This window comes from Polyodon spathula, chromosome 14, assembly GCF_017654505.1.
Source record: "Polyodon spathula isolate WHYD16114869_AA chromosome 14, ASM1765450v1, whole genome shotgun sequence".
Lineage (NCBI taxonomy): Eukaryota > Metazoa > Chordata > Actinopteri > Acipenseriformes > Polyodontidae > Polyodon > Polyodon spathula.
The window spans coordinates 23,219,118-23,239,545 of record NC_054547.1 but is presented as its reverse complement, the minus strand read 5'-3'; the positions used below and the strand labels follow the sequence as shown (position 1 = coordinate 23,239,545).

The window sequence follows — 20,428 nt, the reverse complement described above, 5'->3', positions numbered from 1 at the left end:
CCTTATTATTCTTTGCCTTAGTTTTCCTTCCTGCATTTTCAGTCAAAGGCCATATACGCAGGTTCTGTAGTCAGTTGCCACCTGACACCATAAGGTTGTTTGTCTGCTGTTCATTTCATTGTCCCTCAGTGTTTATCAGGTTTGTGTTGGCCCCCTTGTTAAGCATAATAGTAAAAGCCTTCAGGACTAAAATAACTGCTTAAAGTAATTATACATGATGACAGTCTGGCCAGATCCCACTTACTGCAAAAACATTTAGTTATTGCTAAGAGCATTCTGGTTAAAAGTGTATGGTGTCATTCAGACTGCCTTGTGCTAAAAGTCATGAATGGTTGTTGGAATACAAGCACACATGAACATGTATATAGACAAATGATTTCTAATATGAGCAAAAACCTTCCAGTGACTGGAAAAATAGAAATACAAAAGGGTTTAAAAAAACTTCACCTTCCTTTATATTGAAAATAATTCTTCAGAGTGTTGTTTTTTTGTAGAATAGTTTTTTGAACCGTATGCATTAATGTCATTAATATGTTTTGTATCAGGCCTTTTTACAGAGCTTTATTTTTTTCATGACATAAGAAGCCCCATATAATTTCTAATTTATACTACCAGCCACCATATTTTGCAATTTGAGCATTGACAAATTATCAAAGAATGAAATAAAAGGTTATTTTGGTCTTTGAGCAAATTATTTTGATCAAATTGCTAAATGAAAATGTCAAACAAGCAAAGAGCGAAACACAAAAGAAGAGACAGAGTCTTCGGTCTTCGGTCTGCTGGAGGCTGTCTGATAGTTCATTCTTAATTTGGACGAAATACCCAAAGAAAACAAACTTTCTCTTCGTGCAGAAGCAGCGGCTGCTTCTGGGTCTATGCAAGGCTTCAAAGAAATGCTTCTGTGTGCATAAGGGAGTCCAATGCAATTCTACATGCCACAGCAGCAAGCCTTGCAAAAACAAATCCAGTGATCTGTATGTTAAAAAATAAAAACATTTAAGAAGGCTTTTTTTGTTGTTAAAAAGCAGTCTCTGCCTTTATTCCACAAGCCTGCCACTGTCTGGTGCTGATTGTGTCTGTAAAACTTGTTTTCTCAAAAGTGGTAGTTTGATTTATGAGAAAATTATAAATGTTTAATAAGCATACATTTCTTTACTTCACTTAAAAAACTGTGATTAGGCAAACAAGGTTTGGCATTTGATTTTGCAGTTTAAATACTGTATATACAGTAGTCTTATAACATAAGTAAAACAGATTAATTATGTTGTGTTTTTTCCTCTAAAACTGTGTTTTTTAAATAACAAGACAAGAACATTACGAGCGTTCTTTCAAACTTGCTTGAAGTTCAATGTCTGGGGTCAATATCCTCCGAAATTGCTTAACCTGACCCCCTTGCAAATGGGTTAACTTCCTGCCTAAATAATAAATACACAAATAATAAATCAATGACCTGTATCTTATAACTATAATTTACTGCTTTTATGTTAAGTTCGTTGTATTAAAAGGTTTGTATTTCACTTGATGTACATTCTTAACACCCTGCAATTAATTACTAATCGCAGATTGAGCAGCATCTTTAAAATCTGTTCAGGATTTGAGTATATCGCTTTACTCAAAGACCTAATAAGATGTCTCTTTGTGCTTTGTTCTTTGCTTGTTTTATATTTTCCATTTCGCAATTTAAGCAGAATAATATATATTACCTCAAAGAGACAGCTGCCCAACATTTCGATATGTTGTACTGAACATCTCTTTCTCAAGGGAGCCTGTGTTTGAATCAAAACATTGGAGGTATTTATTGGTGTTTGACGGCATGACAAGAAGTTATTATTATTATTTATATTCAAATCCTTGATTTATTCCTACATTATGTAATGCTGTTCTGTATAAGTGGTGCTGATGACGGATCAAGATTTTTGAACATGTTAACAAGGGCTATGCACCACGGGAGCGAAGCAAACGACACAAACACAGCACGAGTACATACAAAAAACACAACTAGCTAGTCATGAAAAGAAAATACCATCTGTCTTTGCTCCTTTTGTGGAGATGAAATAAAATAAATAAAACAAAGAAATAGTCTGGCTACACCACACACACTAAAAAACAAAATTACATTTAACATTGAATGTTTATATCTGGTTTAACATGTACATCATTAAATTAAAATACATCTACATATATTTCTTTATAAATACTGAGAAAATGTGTTTAATATGCTTAATATAGTTTGCGTAGCAGCTACAGGGATATAGAATGGTAATGTACTCCTCTTCATGGTGATTCCCCCTCCAAAAATAAATAAATAATTAGAATAAATAAGTCACTGCACGGCCGTAAGACTCAAAATTGTGAAAAAACATGAGTTTCACTCTTAAACCTTAAGACTTGACATCCATGTGTTTGCTGTAAAATTATATATAATATATATATATATATATATATATATATATATATATATATATATATATTTTTTTTTTTTTGTGAACGATAGGAGACCACGCGTTTCCCCTTAAAGGGACAATATGGTAGACACGGAAATGGATTTTTCAGCGCTTACGCGCTCTTTTAATAAACACAAATGAATATGACAAAACAAAAACCAAACACCTAGCTCTCTCCTGGAGCTCTAACTAAACATTAATATGTCCCTGACCAATAGGCAGGATGGCTAAGCCGTTTACCTGCAACACAAACACCATAACACACGGGCTAAAAACAGTGACTTACTTTGCAACGACTGTTCTCACACACACACACAGTCGGGCTCTCCACTGAACAGCCCCGATCAGTCTGGCTGCCTCTCAAATATCCTGCACCTGGCTCTAATTTATAATTACAATTAAAACAATTACAAAAACCCTTAGCCCAATCACCCAAAGTGCATTTTCACACGTTTCTATCAGGGAGGAGTTTTAACCCCCTCCCTGCTATCTCACACATCCTCCCCCCCAAGTGTGCAACACTGACCAGCCATACCAAGGCCACCCCCTCCCCTAAAACACAACCACCCACAATCAAGTCCCGAAATGTCAATTTCCGCCCTCTTCCACGGGCGGACTTGAGGGTGGGTCGGTCCTTCCGGCACTTCCGGGAAGGGACCATGAACCGACGACAAGGGACCCCATCGGGATGACAGGGCCAACCAAAGCGACGACCAAGGAACAGGAGGATGCAGCAGTGGGCAGAGATCTTCCCCTGGAAGATGTGTGTTCGGGAAGAGCGGAGGAGGGAACCAGGGGAAAAGCTGTGGCCAATGCTGTAGACTCCTGGGCTCCAGGTCCAGCGCAGGGAGGTCTAGGAGTACAGGCAGGGTGTCCAGGAGCACGGTGCTAGGGACCGCACCTGGCAGTGCCGGACTGGTTCGCTGGGGTGATGGAGATGGGCACCTCACCTCCCCTCTGGGCTCTGGGAGCAGCGGCTCCTCAATTTTTCTCTGGCTCTTTACTATTTTCGTCTAATCTTTTCCTTTTCTCTCCTTTTCTTTTGAGATCTGGAGAACGGAGGACTTCTTCTGCCCAATTCTGGAGCCAATCACACAAATCTTTAAAATCCAGTCTTTAGGGGCACCCACACTTGCTGCCACCATATGTGAACGATCCTCTGCACTCATGCCATTCGTTGCCCTTTTAATACCAGACCCAGGACACGGAAATTGATTTTTCAGCGCTTATGCGCTCTTTTAATAAACACAAATGAATATAACAAAACCAACAAAACAAAAAACAAACACCTAGCTCTCTCCTGGAGCTCTAACTAAACATTAATATGTCCCTGACTAATAGACAGGACGGCTAAGCCGTTTACCTGCAACACAAACACCATAACACACGGGCTAAACACAGTGACTTACTTTGCAACGACTGTTCTCTCTCTCTCTCTCACTCACTCTCACTCACTCTCACTCTCACTCTCACTCTCACTCTCACACACACACACACACACACACACACACACACACACACACACACACACACACACACACACACACACACACACACACACAGAGACACAGATGGGCTCTCCACTCAACAGTCCCTGCACCTGGCTCTAATTTATAATTACCACCAGGTGCAGGGGATTAACTAAATCATTAAACAATTTAAACAATTACAAAAACCCTTAGCCCAAACACCCAAAGTGCATTTTCACATGTTTCTAGCAGGGAGGAGTTTTAACCCCCTCCCTGCTATCTCACTATATATATATTAGCTTCTCACCTAAATTAGCTTCTCTTTTGAATGCTACAACTGGGGCCTTAAGAAATATAGATTTATTTAATTTTTGACCTTTTTATCTCTATTTTTATAATCTAGTAGATCATTTCTTTTTTGTTTATCCACTTTTCATCACTCCCTCTCTATAATTCTTTCTTTGTTTTCTCTTTTATTTAAGATTTGTTTTTAATACATTTCTTTGAGTTACATAGTCACTTTCTTTAGAGCATATTCTTGGTATTCTTATTCCTAGACCCTTTGGGATTGCCCTTTTAGTGTGTATTGGATGTGCAGAGGAGATGTGTAAATAGTGGTCCATGTAATAGGTTTACAGAAGAAGTCAGTCTCAATTGAACCTTCTTCAAGTTTTACTATGGTCTAAAAATCATATTTCTTTTCTTGGCTATTGAATGTCCACCTTAATATTACTGAGTATTTCATTTGCCATGTTATGAAACTGGAAAAGAGATTCTTCTCCATGTGTCCAAACCCCAAAAATATAATCTACAAACTGAATGTATTCTAAAAGTTCTCTTTCCGATTTTCTAAGTAATTGTTCTTCCCATTTCTCCATGTATGTACTGGCAAAATGCATTCCTAATTTAGATCCTATTGCTGTACCACCGTTTTGTTTGTAATTATTATCAACAAATGTAAAATAACTGTTTTCTAAAACTACATTGATCATGTTCAGCACTTCTGCTGTTGGTACTGATTTATCTAGTCTATCATCTAGTGCTTTTTGAAAAGTTTATTTATTAGGGACACTTGAGTACAAGGGTTTTACATCCATGCAAAATAAAATTGCTTTCTGTGGAAGGTTGTGATTTAGTGTTGAAGTATTTTTTTTTAAATGGTGTTGGATCTTTAACATTAGCTTGGCAATTTCTCAACGTGTGACCTAAATTGTTTTCTGCTATTTCCGCTATTACTTGTGTTGGATTATCAATCATGCTAGCATTCGCATCAGGGGATTTTCTATGTGCATTTTAGGATTTCCTCTTGCTAGGCCTTTTCTTGCATTATGTGGCTGCATGGATTTTTGTAATTTGTTTGATATAATGCCTTTATTGTTTAGTCTCTCCGTAATTTCCTTAACCTCTATTACCGATTTATTGATCATATTGCTTTTAACTTCTTCATATGTATCCGTATTATTTAATTCACATTCTACAGATTTCATATAGTCATCTTTATTCATTAGCACTATTCCCTAAACTTTATCTGCTGGTCTTATACTTACAGTGCCTTGAAAAAGTGTTTTCCCCCTGTCTGATTTTCTGCATTTTTGCATATTTCTGACACTGAATGTTACCAGATCTTCAACCAAAGTCTAATATTAGATAAACGGGACCCTGAGTGAACAAATAACACAAAATGTTGATACTTATTTCATTTATTTATTAATGAAAGTTATGTAACACCCAATGCCCCTGTGTGAAAAAGTAATTGCCCCCTTAGACTCAATAACTGGTTACGCCACCTTTAGCAGCAATAACTGCAACCAAACACTTCCGTGGAGGAATTTTGGCCCACTCCTTCATGCAGAACTGCTTCAACTCAGTGACTTTTGTCGGTTTTCGAGAATAAACTGCTCGTTTCAGGTCCTGCCACAACATCTCAATGGGGTTTAGGTCTGGACTTTGACTATCTGCACTGACTAGGCCATTCCAAAACTTTAAATTTCTTGTTCTTCAACTATTCTAATGTAGACTTGCTTGTTTGTTTTGGGTCATTGTCTTGCTGCATGACCCAGCTGCGCTTCAGCTTCAGCTCACGGATGGATGGCCTTACATTCTCCTGTAAAATTCTCTGATACAGAGCAGAATTCATGGTTCCTTCAATGATGGCAAGTCGTCCAGGTCCTGATGCAGCAAAGCATCCCCAAATCATGACACTACCACCACCATGCTTGACCGTTGGTATGAGGTTCTTACTGTGGAATGCAGTGTTTGGTTTTTGCCAGACGTAACAGGGCCCATGTTGGCCAAAAAGTTCCACTTTTGACTCATCTGTCCATAGAATATTGGTCCAGAGCTCTTGAGGATCATCCAGGTGCTTTTTGGCAAACTTGAGACGAGCATTCATGTTCGTCTTAGTGAACAGTGGTTTCCGCCTTACTACGCTGCCATGAATCCCATTTTTGCCCAGTGCCTTTCTGATGATGGAGTCATGAACACTAACCTTAGCCGAGGTAAGAGAGGCCTGCAGATCCCTGGATGTTGTTCTAGGGTTCTTTGTGACTTCCTGGATGAGTTTTTGCTTTGCTCTTGGAGAGATTTTGGCAGAACCGCCACTCCTGGGAAGATTTACTACTGTCCCAAACTTTCTCCATTTGGACAATATGGCTCTGGCTATGGTTTTGTGGAGCCCCAGAGACTTAGAAACGGCTTTGTAACCCTTTCCAGACTGATAGGCATCAACAACTTTTTTTTTCCTGGAGGTCTTCAGGAATTTCTTTTGATCGTGGCACGATGTGCCTCTAGAACCTGTATGGTGACAACTTCACTTTGATGGTAATGGCCAAAGTTAGTCAGATTTATATTGGGCAGGGCTGGCCCAAATCAGGCCTGATTGTTAACCAAAGTATTCGAACAGCTGACCCTAATTATCTCTTTAATTGGGTTGAGTTAACTAGGGGGGCAATAACTTTTTCACACCTGAAGATTGCATGTTTGATTACCTTGCAGACCAAACATATGAAAGAAGCACCACATGTCATTTTTTCTTTCAGAGTCCCTCTATATACTACTATAACCCATAAAAAGATCTGAACAAATTCAATGTGAAAAATGTGCAAAAATGCAGAAAATCAGTCAGGGGGCAAATACCTTTTCACGGCACTATATATCATCATCATTTAATAACTCACTGTCACAAAGACGGCTGTAGTGGGTGACGTCACATCAGAAATAGGGACCAACACTGAGACAGTGAGTTTGGTGAAGCTGAGCACTTGCTTGCACTCAGCATTTAATAAATGAACAAACAAAGTAAAAGGTTGCAAGACAAACAAAACACAGGACACGGCACTGGTAGCCAAAACAAAGAGACAAACAAAACGGACTACACAGACGAACACACTGAGCTGTTATTATGATTTACTATTAATTACTATTACCTCTGTCTCCAGTCCCGTTCTCCACTCAACCTGCACTCGAACAAACAACCCAGAGTGAGTGAACATGCTGCTTTTTTGCAGCTGTGCCGAGACTCGATTGCTAATCAGTCATTCAATTGGAATCTCGGTACAACTGCACATGAATTAAATTAGTGCACTCCCGTGAACACACACTATATATAAATGACTTTACACCAACATTAACACACCACACGCAACATATAACACTCAGGGGTGGGACACATCGCCACACTCAGTCATAGCTTGTTCTTCAATATTGGTTAAATTAAGTTTACATTTTTCTTTAGTCCTACTATTATTTCTTGTTTAACTTCTTCAATATAAATGTATAACCATTTATCTCTTCCATCTGGTGGAGTCCAAGTGCTTGTATTATTAACTTTAATCCCATGCTCATAATTACCCTCTGAATCTGAGATAGTTTCATTGAAAAAATATTCTGCTAAACTCATGCGTCTCTCCCCACTCCTTTAATTCGATGGCCAGCTTATCTTTATCAGTGTATTTTTTAGTCGGTATAAACAAGTAATTTACTCAATACGCTTTTTGGGATGTGGTTAAAGTATTACTTGATAAATTAAATACTATATATCTTCTGTTTTATCTTTATACTTGGTACCATTTCCATTTTTGGGTCTCCTATCTTTCTGTTTTGACTTCTCTGTCCTATTCATTTTTAATGATCTATTTCGCATTTTAATATTTACTTTAAACTAGCTTATTTTTACTGTTTTAGATTTATTTTGATTATCTTTGTTAATTATGTTATAGTGTTCAGATGTTCTTCCGGTTTCAGTGTCTTTAAATACAATAACTGAGAAATGGTTATTGTTATATAAAAGATTAAAATGGACTGTTCTTATTTTTAATAGTTTCTATTTTGTCTTAGTATTTAAAACAATCCTTATTCTTTAAGTCTGTGTATACTTGTATGGGCCGATTTAGGAGGTCTACAGCTGCCAGAACTTCAGCCTCTCTAGTCCAAGAATCTATTCTGCAGTCACTTAATTTCATTATTTCAATATGATTCACTGAGTCAATGTAAATTTCATATAGTTTTATATTGCTTTCCATTAGTTCTATTATATTATGTCTAATTGTTTGATGGTCATTTTGGGAATCATATAAAACCACACCTAAACATCCACAGAAACAGTTCCCATCCTTCTGTATTTGAACTGTGTTATAGCGGTCATAACTATTATACTCACATTGCTCAAGCAATCTAATCGAAAGTGTTTCAGCAGTGTTTTCCTCATTCTTGGATGTGTTATTTAAATTTTGTCTAGACCTATTCTATTTTCTAACCCCAGCTGACCTATTCATTTTTGCAATTTCATTAACTTTTTCTTGTGCAAATGTTCTAGTTTTTTGTTCTTTACAAAGTAACTGTCTAATTTCTGATGGAGGAAACATGCAATTTGTGTAATTTATAAATGTCTCTATTACATTATTTATTTCTCTAATTCGTCTTGCCAATGTAACTTTAACTTCCTGCATTATCATATATATAGAGATGCCACCATTGCTGACCTAAAAGGCAAAGTTTTAAGGGAGCAGAGTCCCTTTCCAGAGCCACCACAGTATAAACTTCATGTCTTACTCAGTGCATCACACCTTGTTGCTCTTGAGCTGGCACATACTAAACAACCACTGATTGACGGTGAAACAGTGAAACGATTTGCAATACAAATGCCAAAGGCATTTGGTGATGACAGAATGTCAAAAAATTTCTAAACGGTACTTCTTTCTCGACATACAGTTTCACAAAGCATGAACACGTGGAAGAAAAGCTATAAAAAATTATGCACGATTGTTCTTATTTTTCTTTGGCACTAGACAAGAGTACAGATGTGTCGGATGTAAGTCAGCTACTGATATATGTACAGACAATTGACAGTAATTGTAACGTGCAGTTAGCCTCATTACACGGACAACAAAGGGTTCAGATTTTGGAGGTTGTTGTCGGCTGTTGTCACAGGTGGAGCGCCTACTATACGTGGATCAAAGGCCAGGTTTGCAGGTTTATAGAAGCCGAGTGGAATGGACTGTCCAACACTACACTGCATTATCCATCAAGAGTCACTGTGTGGGAAATCCTTGTTGCTTGCCTGGATGGTTGCCAGAGCACTTTTTATTTGGATTTCACCCTCCCAATTCAGTCAGTGTTCTACTGACAGTGAAATGCTGCAGCTTCATTTTACAAACTTTCAGGATTTTGAAAGTTTATAACCAGACCTAACACTTTTTAATGATCCACTCGCAGCTGTTGTCAGTGACCAGCATTCTGAACTACAGTTAGAACTATGCTAACTGCAGGCTGATGCTTTCTTTGCTACAAAGATGAATAGAAGGGACATTCAATTGTCCCATTTCCCAAATCTGAGAAACTGGGCACTGAAATTGTGCTCTCTGTTTGGGAGCACTTAAATTTGTGAAAGTAGCTTCTCTATACTGAATCATTTGAAGTCAAATGAAAGGAACCGACTGACAGATGAAACACTCCTCCATCTTATGCAGGTTGGATTTACTAAAATTGATAAAGATGTGTCCTTCTTTGTGCACAAGCAGACTCACCCTCAAGTTTCACACTGACTGGTAAAATAATGTAATGGTGATAAGAAGCAGAGACGTTAAGAAGTGTTTTTTGTTATTTTCATTTTTTAGTCCACTGCTCTTCTGCACACTGAAACAAGGTTAGTAAAAAAAAAAATATATATATTTAAACTGTTTTGTTGTTTTGGATTTAAAAGGTTGTACTTCAGTGTTACACTGTAAGCCATGGTTAATTGTCCTTTAACGTGTTGTATTGGAGCAAACATATTGTAGCCTCAAAAAAATGTGTGGCCTGCCAAAGGGTTTTAGTGGATTTTATGGCCCTCTGCTACCTTAAAGTTGCCCATTCCTGACATAGGGTATATATAGAGTGCATACAGTGCAGTGCCTTACTGTGCAATAATAAGTATATATTTCATTTCATCTCAATACTTATGTTAATGTATTCGTAATGATGATGATTACTCCTTTGAGGATGCGAATAACCCGGTCGAGCCCCCAAAAGGGTTGAGTGGGTTGTTTACAGCTCTCCTCATTAGTGAAATAACCACAGTACGCTATAAACATTCATTGAGTATTCTGTTTGTATGATAAGTATTTGGAAAGAGAGTATGTTTAAACCTATATTTAACAGTTGATGTCGGATAATTACTTCCCTTAGATCAAGCTCTACATCTGCTTAGCAACCACCCAATTTGGAACAGTATGATTCATCTTTCTGTCGTTGGATTTGAATGAATGTAAGATAGATTCCAAAACGACATCCAGTAAGAAAAGTATTCACTCAGGACCACTGAAAACAAAGAAAACCTGACTGGTCAAACTACTTTCAGTGTGATATAATATCCCTAACAGTGGTGGAGAAAGTGCGGAAGAAGATTCCCATTTACACACGCAAAACATTCTCTACATTCCCTCATTAAAAACCTCTAACATGTTATCTAATCCTTGTGGCACCAGCCTCGCCCCTGTTGAGTGCAGATAAGATCGAACTATATTTATTGTTGGTGATCAATACATCTCACTTCAATGAGAACACCCTTTGTCAAGGTGAAATGTCGTGGCGTTCCATGTTCTCATAGTAGTCCTTGTTTTTTTTTATTATTTCACCTGCAGAAGAAAGGACTTTATGTGCTAACTTTAAAATAGTGATTGCTGCCACCTACCAAGAGGCATGTTGGCTTTTATTGTCTGATACAGGGTTATAATTGTGCTCACAGCTTGCAGTTAACATTGATTTAGAAAAACAGGACAACCACTGGAAATGAAGTGATACGACTGTTCTTGGATAATCTGGTCTAAATTAGGCCTATCTCTTAAAACTCTGAGCGAGGACTGAACGTTCCTCCCCAGACTCTACCAGTGAGGAAGATAAGTGTTTCTCGACTTCCCTAATTTTTTTTATTTTTTATCCAGATTTCATTACGAAAAGCAGAAATTGAGGTTGATGTAAGGGGCAGGGTAATTTCAGAAGTGACTGAGGCAGGAGGTGGCTATGATCTGAAGGCCCCGGAGTGTGTCTGTAGACAGACAGCAGCATTTTTTATGCATATCAATCGTGCAATTAGCCGCTGATGCAAAGAAGTCATTAACTAGATGGGGTCCACGCGGGCAGAGACGGTTGTGATTGTGCTGCAGAGATTGTCTTGTCAAATTGTAGCCATTTTAAAGCAATATTCAACAGGGGGAGGAGTAAATAGTAAAGGAGTAAGAGGGGGGGTAAATAATTATTTTTACCATGTATGAAAAGGGGCTTTTCTGAGGTGGCTGGATGGTATGGGGCATTAGATGCGTAATGACTGCTTTCAAAAGACAGGCTTAAGAGCACTTAGTTTATACGTGTCTGTAACAGGGAGAGATCTGTGCTGACTCTGCTGGCGTATTCACGGGCTGCAGGAAGAGGGCGGCAGTCGCCCAACAACCGCCTGTGAGTCATGGCAGTGACACGGGGAGGTGGGAAAGTGGGTGTGTGGACTTTCCCCCTCTCTGAATGGCTGGGAGGCGGGTCTTGGGTGATTGTTGGTCCTATAAAATAACGCTCTGTTGTTTCCTCAGGTCTGCCCACTTAGACGCGCCAAGAGTGCGGAAGCTTTGATTCAGGACCGGGAATCAGCCGGGAGAAAAATAAAGATTCACAGCGAGACAGAGAGAGAGAGCGGGGAATCCTTGGGCAGACCCCGGCATATTGTAAAAGAGCAGGCTAGATAGCCGATAGAATAGGACAGTGATCCGGGTCGTGCAGGTAGCGGTGACCGGGATAACGCTGCCGAGTGCAGCACATTTTATTTGTAGTTTTATTACTGTTTTATTTTCCCTTGTTCTTTTCGCCTTCTGTTTTCATTATTATTTCTTTGAGCTCCTACGAGTGCACTTGCTGTTCGTGTACCAGCTGTGGTATTTCCGTGGTGCTGTCTATCATCGTTGATAGGCAGCCCATAGTCAACAGTGCCCTCTGCCGGAGAAAAATAAGAACCGGTCCAAAATAAAACTGGGCACCTGTGTGGTGTTTCCAAGTACACCTGTCTGTCTCCTGGTCAGTGAATTACCCACACCCCTTCCACACGATTTAGGATGGCTGCCTTCAGCCGGGGATAATCCAACATGTGCTCCGGGGACAGCGTCCTCGCAGCTGCTTGAGCCTCCCCGGTGAGTTGGGGCAACACATAGCTAGCCCACTGGGCTTGGGGCCATTTGGTGGGTCTCTGGATGGAGTGGTCTGGAGCTACGGGTCTAGCCACCCCCTGGACTGGCGCGGTGAGCGTCTGGCGCAGGAGGTCCATCATTGCGGCAAACTGAGTCGCATCCATCGCTAGTCTGCTCCTTCTATAGCTGTACTGCTTGGGGCAGTGCCAGTGAATCGCACTGCTGACACCACGTGTGGAAGGGGTGTGGGTAATTCACTGACCAGGAGACAGACAGGTGTACTTGGAAACACCACACAGGTGCCCAGTTTTATTTTGGACCGGTTCTTATTTTTCCTCCGGCAGAGGGCACTGTTGACTATGGGCTGCCTATCAACGATGATAGACAGCACCACGGAAATACCACAGCTGGTACACGAACAGCAAGTGCACTCGTAGGAGCTCAAAGAAATAATAATGAAAACAGAAGGCGAAAAGAACAAGGGAAAATAAAACAGTAATAAAACTACAAATAAAATGTGCTGCACTCGGCAGCGTTATCCCGGTCGCTGCTACCTGCACGACCCGGATCACTGTCCTATTCTATCGGCTATCTAGCCTGCTCTTTTACAATATGCCGGGGTCTGCCCAAGGATTCCCCGCTCTCTCTCTCTGTCTCGCTGTGAAACTTTATTTTTCTCCTGGCTGATTCCCGGTCCTGAATCAAAGCTTCCGCACTCTTGGTGCGTCTAAGTGGGCAGACCTGAGGAAACAACAGAGCGTTATTTTATAGGACCAACAATCACCCAAGACCCGCCTCCCAGCCATTCAGAGAGGGGGAAAGTCCACACACCCACTTTCCCACCTCCCCGTGTCACTGCCATGACTCACAGGCGGTTGTTGGGCGACTGCCGCCCTCTTCCTGCAGCCCGTGAACACGCCACAGAGTCAGCACAGATCTCTCCCTTTTACAGTGTCTTTATTATCATCAGTGAGAGAGATGCAGAGGGAAGGGAGCGGGAAAATAAAATCCCACTGCTGTTAATGTTACAAAACTAGTAACAAGCTACTAAGAAAAGCTCAAAAGTCTGTCAACTATGGCTTTTGAACTATAGTAAATATATAAGTTGTATTTCATTGGCTTACCAATTAGAACATATGATTCGTTGTCTTCAGATATGGAGTACAGTAAATCATTAAAACCGCACCAGTATATTGTATAGAACGGGGCAGCAGTGGGTTTGCCAGTGTTTTTGCACACAGAAGACCACTAGGTAAGATGCTGAGAGACCAGACCCAAGGTTTACAATTCCCAATGAGAGAGTGGTGCCTTGCCAGCAACAAAGGGCTGGCTGAGCCTCCAGAGTCCACTAGCATTGCCAGTACAGGGATTTTCTCATTGTCAGCTCAAATAAAGAGTTTTCTTTCAAGTAAATGAATTGTTTGGGTGTTTATGTAATGCTGTTTATGTAAATTGCTTTGGCTTTGTATTTATTTCTACTCTCTGTCTTTTGTTAATCACCACAGACCACATTTAGCAACCTCCATTTTATTCACAAATCACAAAACTAGTAAGGTTAATTTGAGTGCATTGCTCAAAAGAAGTAGCAGTTTTGTTACAGTTTTGTTTTTTCTTTTTTTCGTAATGAAGTCTTGCCCTTCAAATGTTATGTTTGCTGTACCAGTATGCACTCTAAGCCTTTGTGTCACTCTCTCACAAGCTTTCTAAAATCTACTGAAATCAGTGATGGTACAGGTCTATCACACAACTATTTAAACTTGATTTGTGACATATGTTTATCAGTGCTTTAACTAAAATTTCCACATGGTTACCTCTTGTACAGGTAAAGTTAAAGTAGAAGAAGCTATATTTCAAATCTGCACTTCTGCAATGTACCGCTATTCTACAAATGCAGGCTCGTAGATAAAGCTACTTAAACACCTTTCTAGCTACATGTGGCCAAATTTGAAAGCCAGTCACAGTTTAACTATTTTACTGCAAATACACATCTGTAAGTGATTGATGGAACTGAAGACCAAGACTTAAACAAAGCCTTATTACCCTTGTTTGAAAAACTCTGTTGTATTATGGTTGGCCGCACGTACATTTTAAAATAGGTTTAGATTCATTTAAGATACTTTTGCTTTATGAATAAAGCCAGAAATACGTATGTTGCAGTTTGGGTTGACCTCAGAATGTGACAGCTCAAAACTGGCATACCATGTATTTGAGTCCTACCAAATCTACTGCAATCAAAAAAAGCTTATTTAATTTGATCCAACAGCTCATTAAAGGCACCCTGGGGGACATTACAGAAGGCAACAGCACCACACATTGTGTCACATTATGCAATTATACAATTACAATAAAACACATACAATACAGTAATCAAATTAAAACTGGAAAATACATTAAAACAACAGTTAATACAGTAAAATGCCTGTGTTCGAATGATACACTGTCATGTCTAACAGTAATTGTAAGATTTCTGGAATTAATGTTCAATTTAGGCACAGTTGGAATAGCATCCCAGATGGAGGAGACTCTAAGAAAAAGCAAGCTGAGCTTTATTCAATTTGCAGGCCCACAGATGTCGAGTAACAGTGCTGGAGAGAGGTTTAGTGTGAGAGCCCAAGTAGAGTTGGGATCCAAAGTCTCTCCTTTTTCTATGTGCTCACTGGTCACTATTGCTGCAGTGGCAACTTGGAGTTGCTGTGACATTAACTCTGCAAGCTTCCTAAATGTGTTGCAAGATTGTGGCTCATTCTTCTATGAATTGTGGCCACAAATAAAACTCCCACAGATGCCCAACTGGCACATCCAGGTAATCACAGGCAATACTGGGTGCTGCATTATTATCTTAAAGTGTTACAAACAAAAACAGCAATGTTTACAAGAAGCGCATGATGTTACCTTTGCTGCATCCTGCATTCTACATTGTCCATATCACAGCATTACATTGGTCTTTTATAAAGTCTTTTGAAATGTTTAATTACACATCATGGGTCATAAATCAACTCATATAAATTTCTAAATTTTTACTCAGGAATGTGTCTTCTAAACATCACAGTGTATCCAGTTCACACTCTCTCCTGTAACACTGCTGCTTTTCTGTTCCCTCAATACGCCACTCATTTCAATCAGAGCACTAGCATTGTTGCAGGAGGGAGCATGACCTGGATACACTGCAATGATTCTTAGTTACCTGGTGAATGTTCCCAAGTAAAACTTGAGAAAAGTAATTCCCTAGTTGATTTACCTATGATGTGTGAATAAAAATATTAAAACAATAAAGGATTAGGTTGAAAAATATATTGCTGAGATATGGACAGCATGGGATAAAACAAAGGTAAAGTAAACACTGCAGGGGTCAGTTTGGATTAAACTTCATCCTGTAATCATTCAGCTAGATCAGACCTTATTCTGCCTTTCAGTGGAATAGAAGGAAACAGCCTAGATAGTCCAACTTTTCTGAACCCACCCTATTATCTGTAGACTTTATTTATATTATTTATGGTTTTATAAACTTGAAATAAATAGATGACCCTGTAATTAGCTTGGCTGCCCTTCTCTGTTATAGTTTCCCCTGTGTATGGGTAATGGTTGAGTAAGGAATAAATACAGTACACCCTTGCTATAACAGCCTTCATTACAATGAACCTTGCCCCTGGATTCTAAATAAAATAAAAAAAGATAATATAAACACACACTGTGTATAATATAAATATAAACACACTTTCGTAGTGAAGTCATCCCTTTTGTCTTAATAAAAAGCATGCACTGTCTAATTACCTTCGAAAAGAAAATAATTTTATGTTGCAACAAAGCTGGAAACTATATTGATTGTTTGAAAAAATGAGTAACGCTGGCATATCTCTGTCGTGATTGTAGGGTGACAAAAATCACCTTTGGCTTGTTCAGCAACCATGCGGGAAAGCAAAATTGATTTAAAAAAAAAAAAAAAAAACTTTAAGATCTGATGAACTTTTCACGTCAAACTGTCGGGATGATTTGGAATGAAAGATCAGTTTGGGATTCTTGCATCTCAGATTAAGATTTGGTGCACTTTGAAACGATTCATTTTAAATTGATGGTCTCTGCACGCGAACGTTATTATTTTTTTTAATCCCACGATATTGCGATATTGAAATTATATAAAAAATATTGATAGGGGGAACCGTCACTAATTTGAAATAATTTAGAAACCATTCCTAAACTGATGACAGGCTAGGAAGGACATTGAAAAAGCCTACAAGTGAGTTGTAAATAACTTTAAAATTAAACATAGCCAATAAACAACATTGGCATGATCAGTGATAATCAATACAGACTGAAGTAGTCTTATTAGAATCTACCTGAGCATGACAACATTATGGCTTAGCACTAAGATTCAGCCTGTGGGGCCTGCCATTGATGCCTCTGATGTCTTAATAATGTCGGGCAGCTCCACAGGCAGCCATGCTACAAAAGGCCCCTTCAGACAGCAAGCCGTTAATTTTGGAAGGTCTTTTTTCTTTTCTTTTTTCTTTTTTTTAAAGCAAAATAACAGTAATAAAATAAGCTGTCTTTTTTTTGTGTGTGTGTGAAAAAATAAAACTAACAAACAACAAAATAACAAAAAAGAAAAGCAAGTCCACCCAGTGCTGGTTCTTTAAGCTGGAGGATAATATGTTCTTTTGAGAGTGGAAAGCCGACTTGCTGTTAGCATGTTCGAATATTCAAGGAGCATCTTTTCAAGCAGGGTTTGTTCGCATGTGGTCCTTGGTAATGGGAATGGGCCTCGACTGATCAATAATTTGTAGCAGGAATGTACATAGTCATAGAGCTGGAGGTTGCCACCTACTAGCTGTTTGATCCAAGAACTGTGTTTCCTTCTCTTTTTTTAATTGAGATTTACAATTCGCCCCATGTTTCATCCTCAATGTAGAATGTTTTAAAGTGAAACTCTCTTATTCAATACTCCTCCCAGCAGAATGTTTTTCTTTAGTATGTATTTCATAAATGATCTGTTGCCTTTTATGTCAATTACAATGTTGCTTCAGATATTCCCTTACTGACCAAACCCCTTCCCTGATTGGTTATAACTTTTTTTAATTGACTTAAGGAAAACAAACATTTTTTGATTGTTGCCTTATTTATATAGAAAACATCATCAAGTAGTTCAGAGATCCACCACAGTATTTGTCAACAGTAACACAGACTTGCATGCCAAAATGGCATGCTCCTGCTGCTGATAGTAGCCCTTAAAGTTAAGTAAGGATTCCAAACAAGATCACATATAAATTGACCAGTTCTTTGTGGTAAAGTTCTGACGTGCTGAATCATCTTGGGAACTGCTCACATTAAAATACAAAGATAGGAATCACAGTGTGCACTGTAGCTTTGTTATAATAAACTTTTAATTTTATTCTCTGGTGTTCTTTAGGATGAAAAAAGTTTCATTTATTAGGTTTCATGGGTGTTTTTATCAGTGTTTTTTCCTCAAATCCTAAATTCTTTATATATGCAACACTATTTAAACCCCTGCTACATTATCTCCACCCCCTTTTCTCCCCATTGACAACTTTGCAACAGTGTCCCCTGATCAGCATGGAGGGCGGCCTGTCACCCTCAGTGCCTGCCAGCAACCCCCACTCTCTCCAGCTTTGTGTTTTGCCAACAACAACCACAGAAGCAAATTGAAGAAGTCTGGCCCATCTGCTAGGCCATTCAGAGAGGCACTCTGTTCCCTCGCCTTCTCCCGGCCTTCTTTCCCTATTATTCTTGTCTTACACATAAGCGCTAAAGGCTAATTAGAAGACAGGACTGAAAAGGGATGCGGCGGGGGGAGAGGGGCGTCCCTTAGTATTTGCAATGCAGATTCTATTCAGTCATCCTTCACCAAAAAAAAAATATATATATATAATACAGGACATTCAGTGACGGAAAAGAGAGGCTTTGTCTTTTTAAGCAGTGAATGTGGGAGGGAAACATAGAAGTAAGATTGTGCATTTTCTTTTTAAAACTTATTTTCATTAGGTAAAGGCCTTCTGTGTATTAAGTCTGATGGGAATTAAAGCTCTAGTCTCTGTGCGCCAATTGCAACCATGAAGGATGTACACAGAGGCATTGTTCATTTCCTTTTCTTCTAAGTCACTCCTGCTTTTTATTACTGTCAATAATGAGGATTCTGAGGAAAAGTTGCATACTTTTAGTTGGATTTAAAGGAGACATAAATAACAGTTGCTCCTCTCATTAAAAATATAGACTGCTCTTACAGCCTGGAAGGTAATGTGTGGGTATGTACTACTGTTTTCCAACAGGAATCAAGACACCATGCGGGTAGAAACAGGAACTTCTCTTCTCTGAAAAAAAAGACATTTTAAACATAATTTAGCTATATATATATATATATATATATATATATATATATATATATATATATATATATATATATTAATTTTTTTTTGTTTGTGGATAAGCCCATGTTGAGGCACAGTGTGCCTGTCCACAGCAGCAGGCTGCTCTCTCCCCAGGGAACAGAGTATAGGAGTTCATTCACTTCCCTGACTTATACCACAGACCAGCTTCATTGATTTCCAGTGAAGTCTGTCATTACAACACTGTTGTGCAAACACGATTGTGAGATAGCTATCTATCTATCTATCTATCTATCTATCTATCTATCTATCTATCTATCTATCTATCTATCTATCTATCTATCTATCTATCTATCTATCTATCTATATCTATCTATCTTACTAATTATAATTATTAATTAATACTACGACTGCTACAACTACTACTATGACTACTAATATATTCTACTATTAAAAGCTACTCATTTTTTTTTTTTTTTTTTTACTGTCCATTAAGATGCTATATCTTCGGAGCTGCTCTTCAGTTCTAGTTGCCTCCAATAGAAATATGTAACATGCTAGATCAGCCAATGTGTCTTTATATAAATAATATATCAAGTGGACTGCAGTCATTGTATTGACAGAAAAAAAGAAAAGGAATCTTGATCCAAAGTGGCAGATCACTAGATGGCGCTGGCTCTTACTTTTAGAAAGACACAAAGGCAGTTCTAGTGTACATTACGCAAATCCATGGCAGGTAACTAAAACTGAAAAGCAGCTCCTGAGCTCGAGTGAAAGCACCTCAACACAGACTAAAAAAAACAGTATTTAAGTAATTGCAAAAAAGAGATTCGTTCTGTAAAGGTCCCTTCACGGTGCTAAAAAAAAAATGCAATAAAAAAGCTGTCCAGTTAACTGAAACCTAGATCATGCATTTCATTTGGGTTACGCATGGTAGAAAATGACATTTACACAACAGAAAGTTTACAGTCATAACTCATTTCTGCAGAGGAATTCTATTTATTTTCTTATTTATTTCCTCCATCCTGAAGTGTTGTAGCAGTTAAATGGAAATGTGGCAGGCTCTCTGACTGAGAGAGGTTTGAGATGATCAGTGGCATTATGCATAAATAACGTGGTGATGATGAATGGGCACTTAGCCATATGGAACCACACTCAATCAATGGCCCGTGAATCTTGCCACCACGCAAGACCCGCTGAATGTTAAATAAAGTTATTTGAATATTTATAATATTAATGCCAATGTGTCAAAAGCTTGGCGGAGCTGAACACTCAGAAAATATCATCTTATATTCCTGATCTGCATAATGAAATAAACAGTGCAGGGAAATGGATTATTTGAGAAGGCAGAGGCAAGATTGGACTGAGAAGCCTGTCTTCATCCAGGGGGATTGTTCAGAGTCAGGCTAGCGAGGAAATGGAAATTTGGATGACATTTTTAGTTAAGTGCAGTGGCTTGCAGCACACATATTTTGTAGCCATTTTATTGTTTCCTCTTTGTATGGGTGTAGGTTCTGATTTAAAAAATCTGT

At 38.8% G+C, this 20,428-nt stretch overlaps 1 protein-coding gene across 3 annotated transcripts in view; it reads left to right on the top strand.

Annotated features, from left to right (window-relative positions):
• LOC121326830 (ephrin type-B receptor 1) overlaps positions 1 to 20,428 on the top strand; it is a 382,350-nt gene that overhangs the window by 120,869 nt on the left and 241,053 nt on the right. The gene's annotated exons all lie outside the window — the stretch shown is intronic.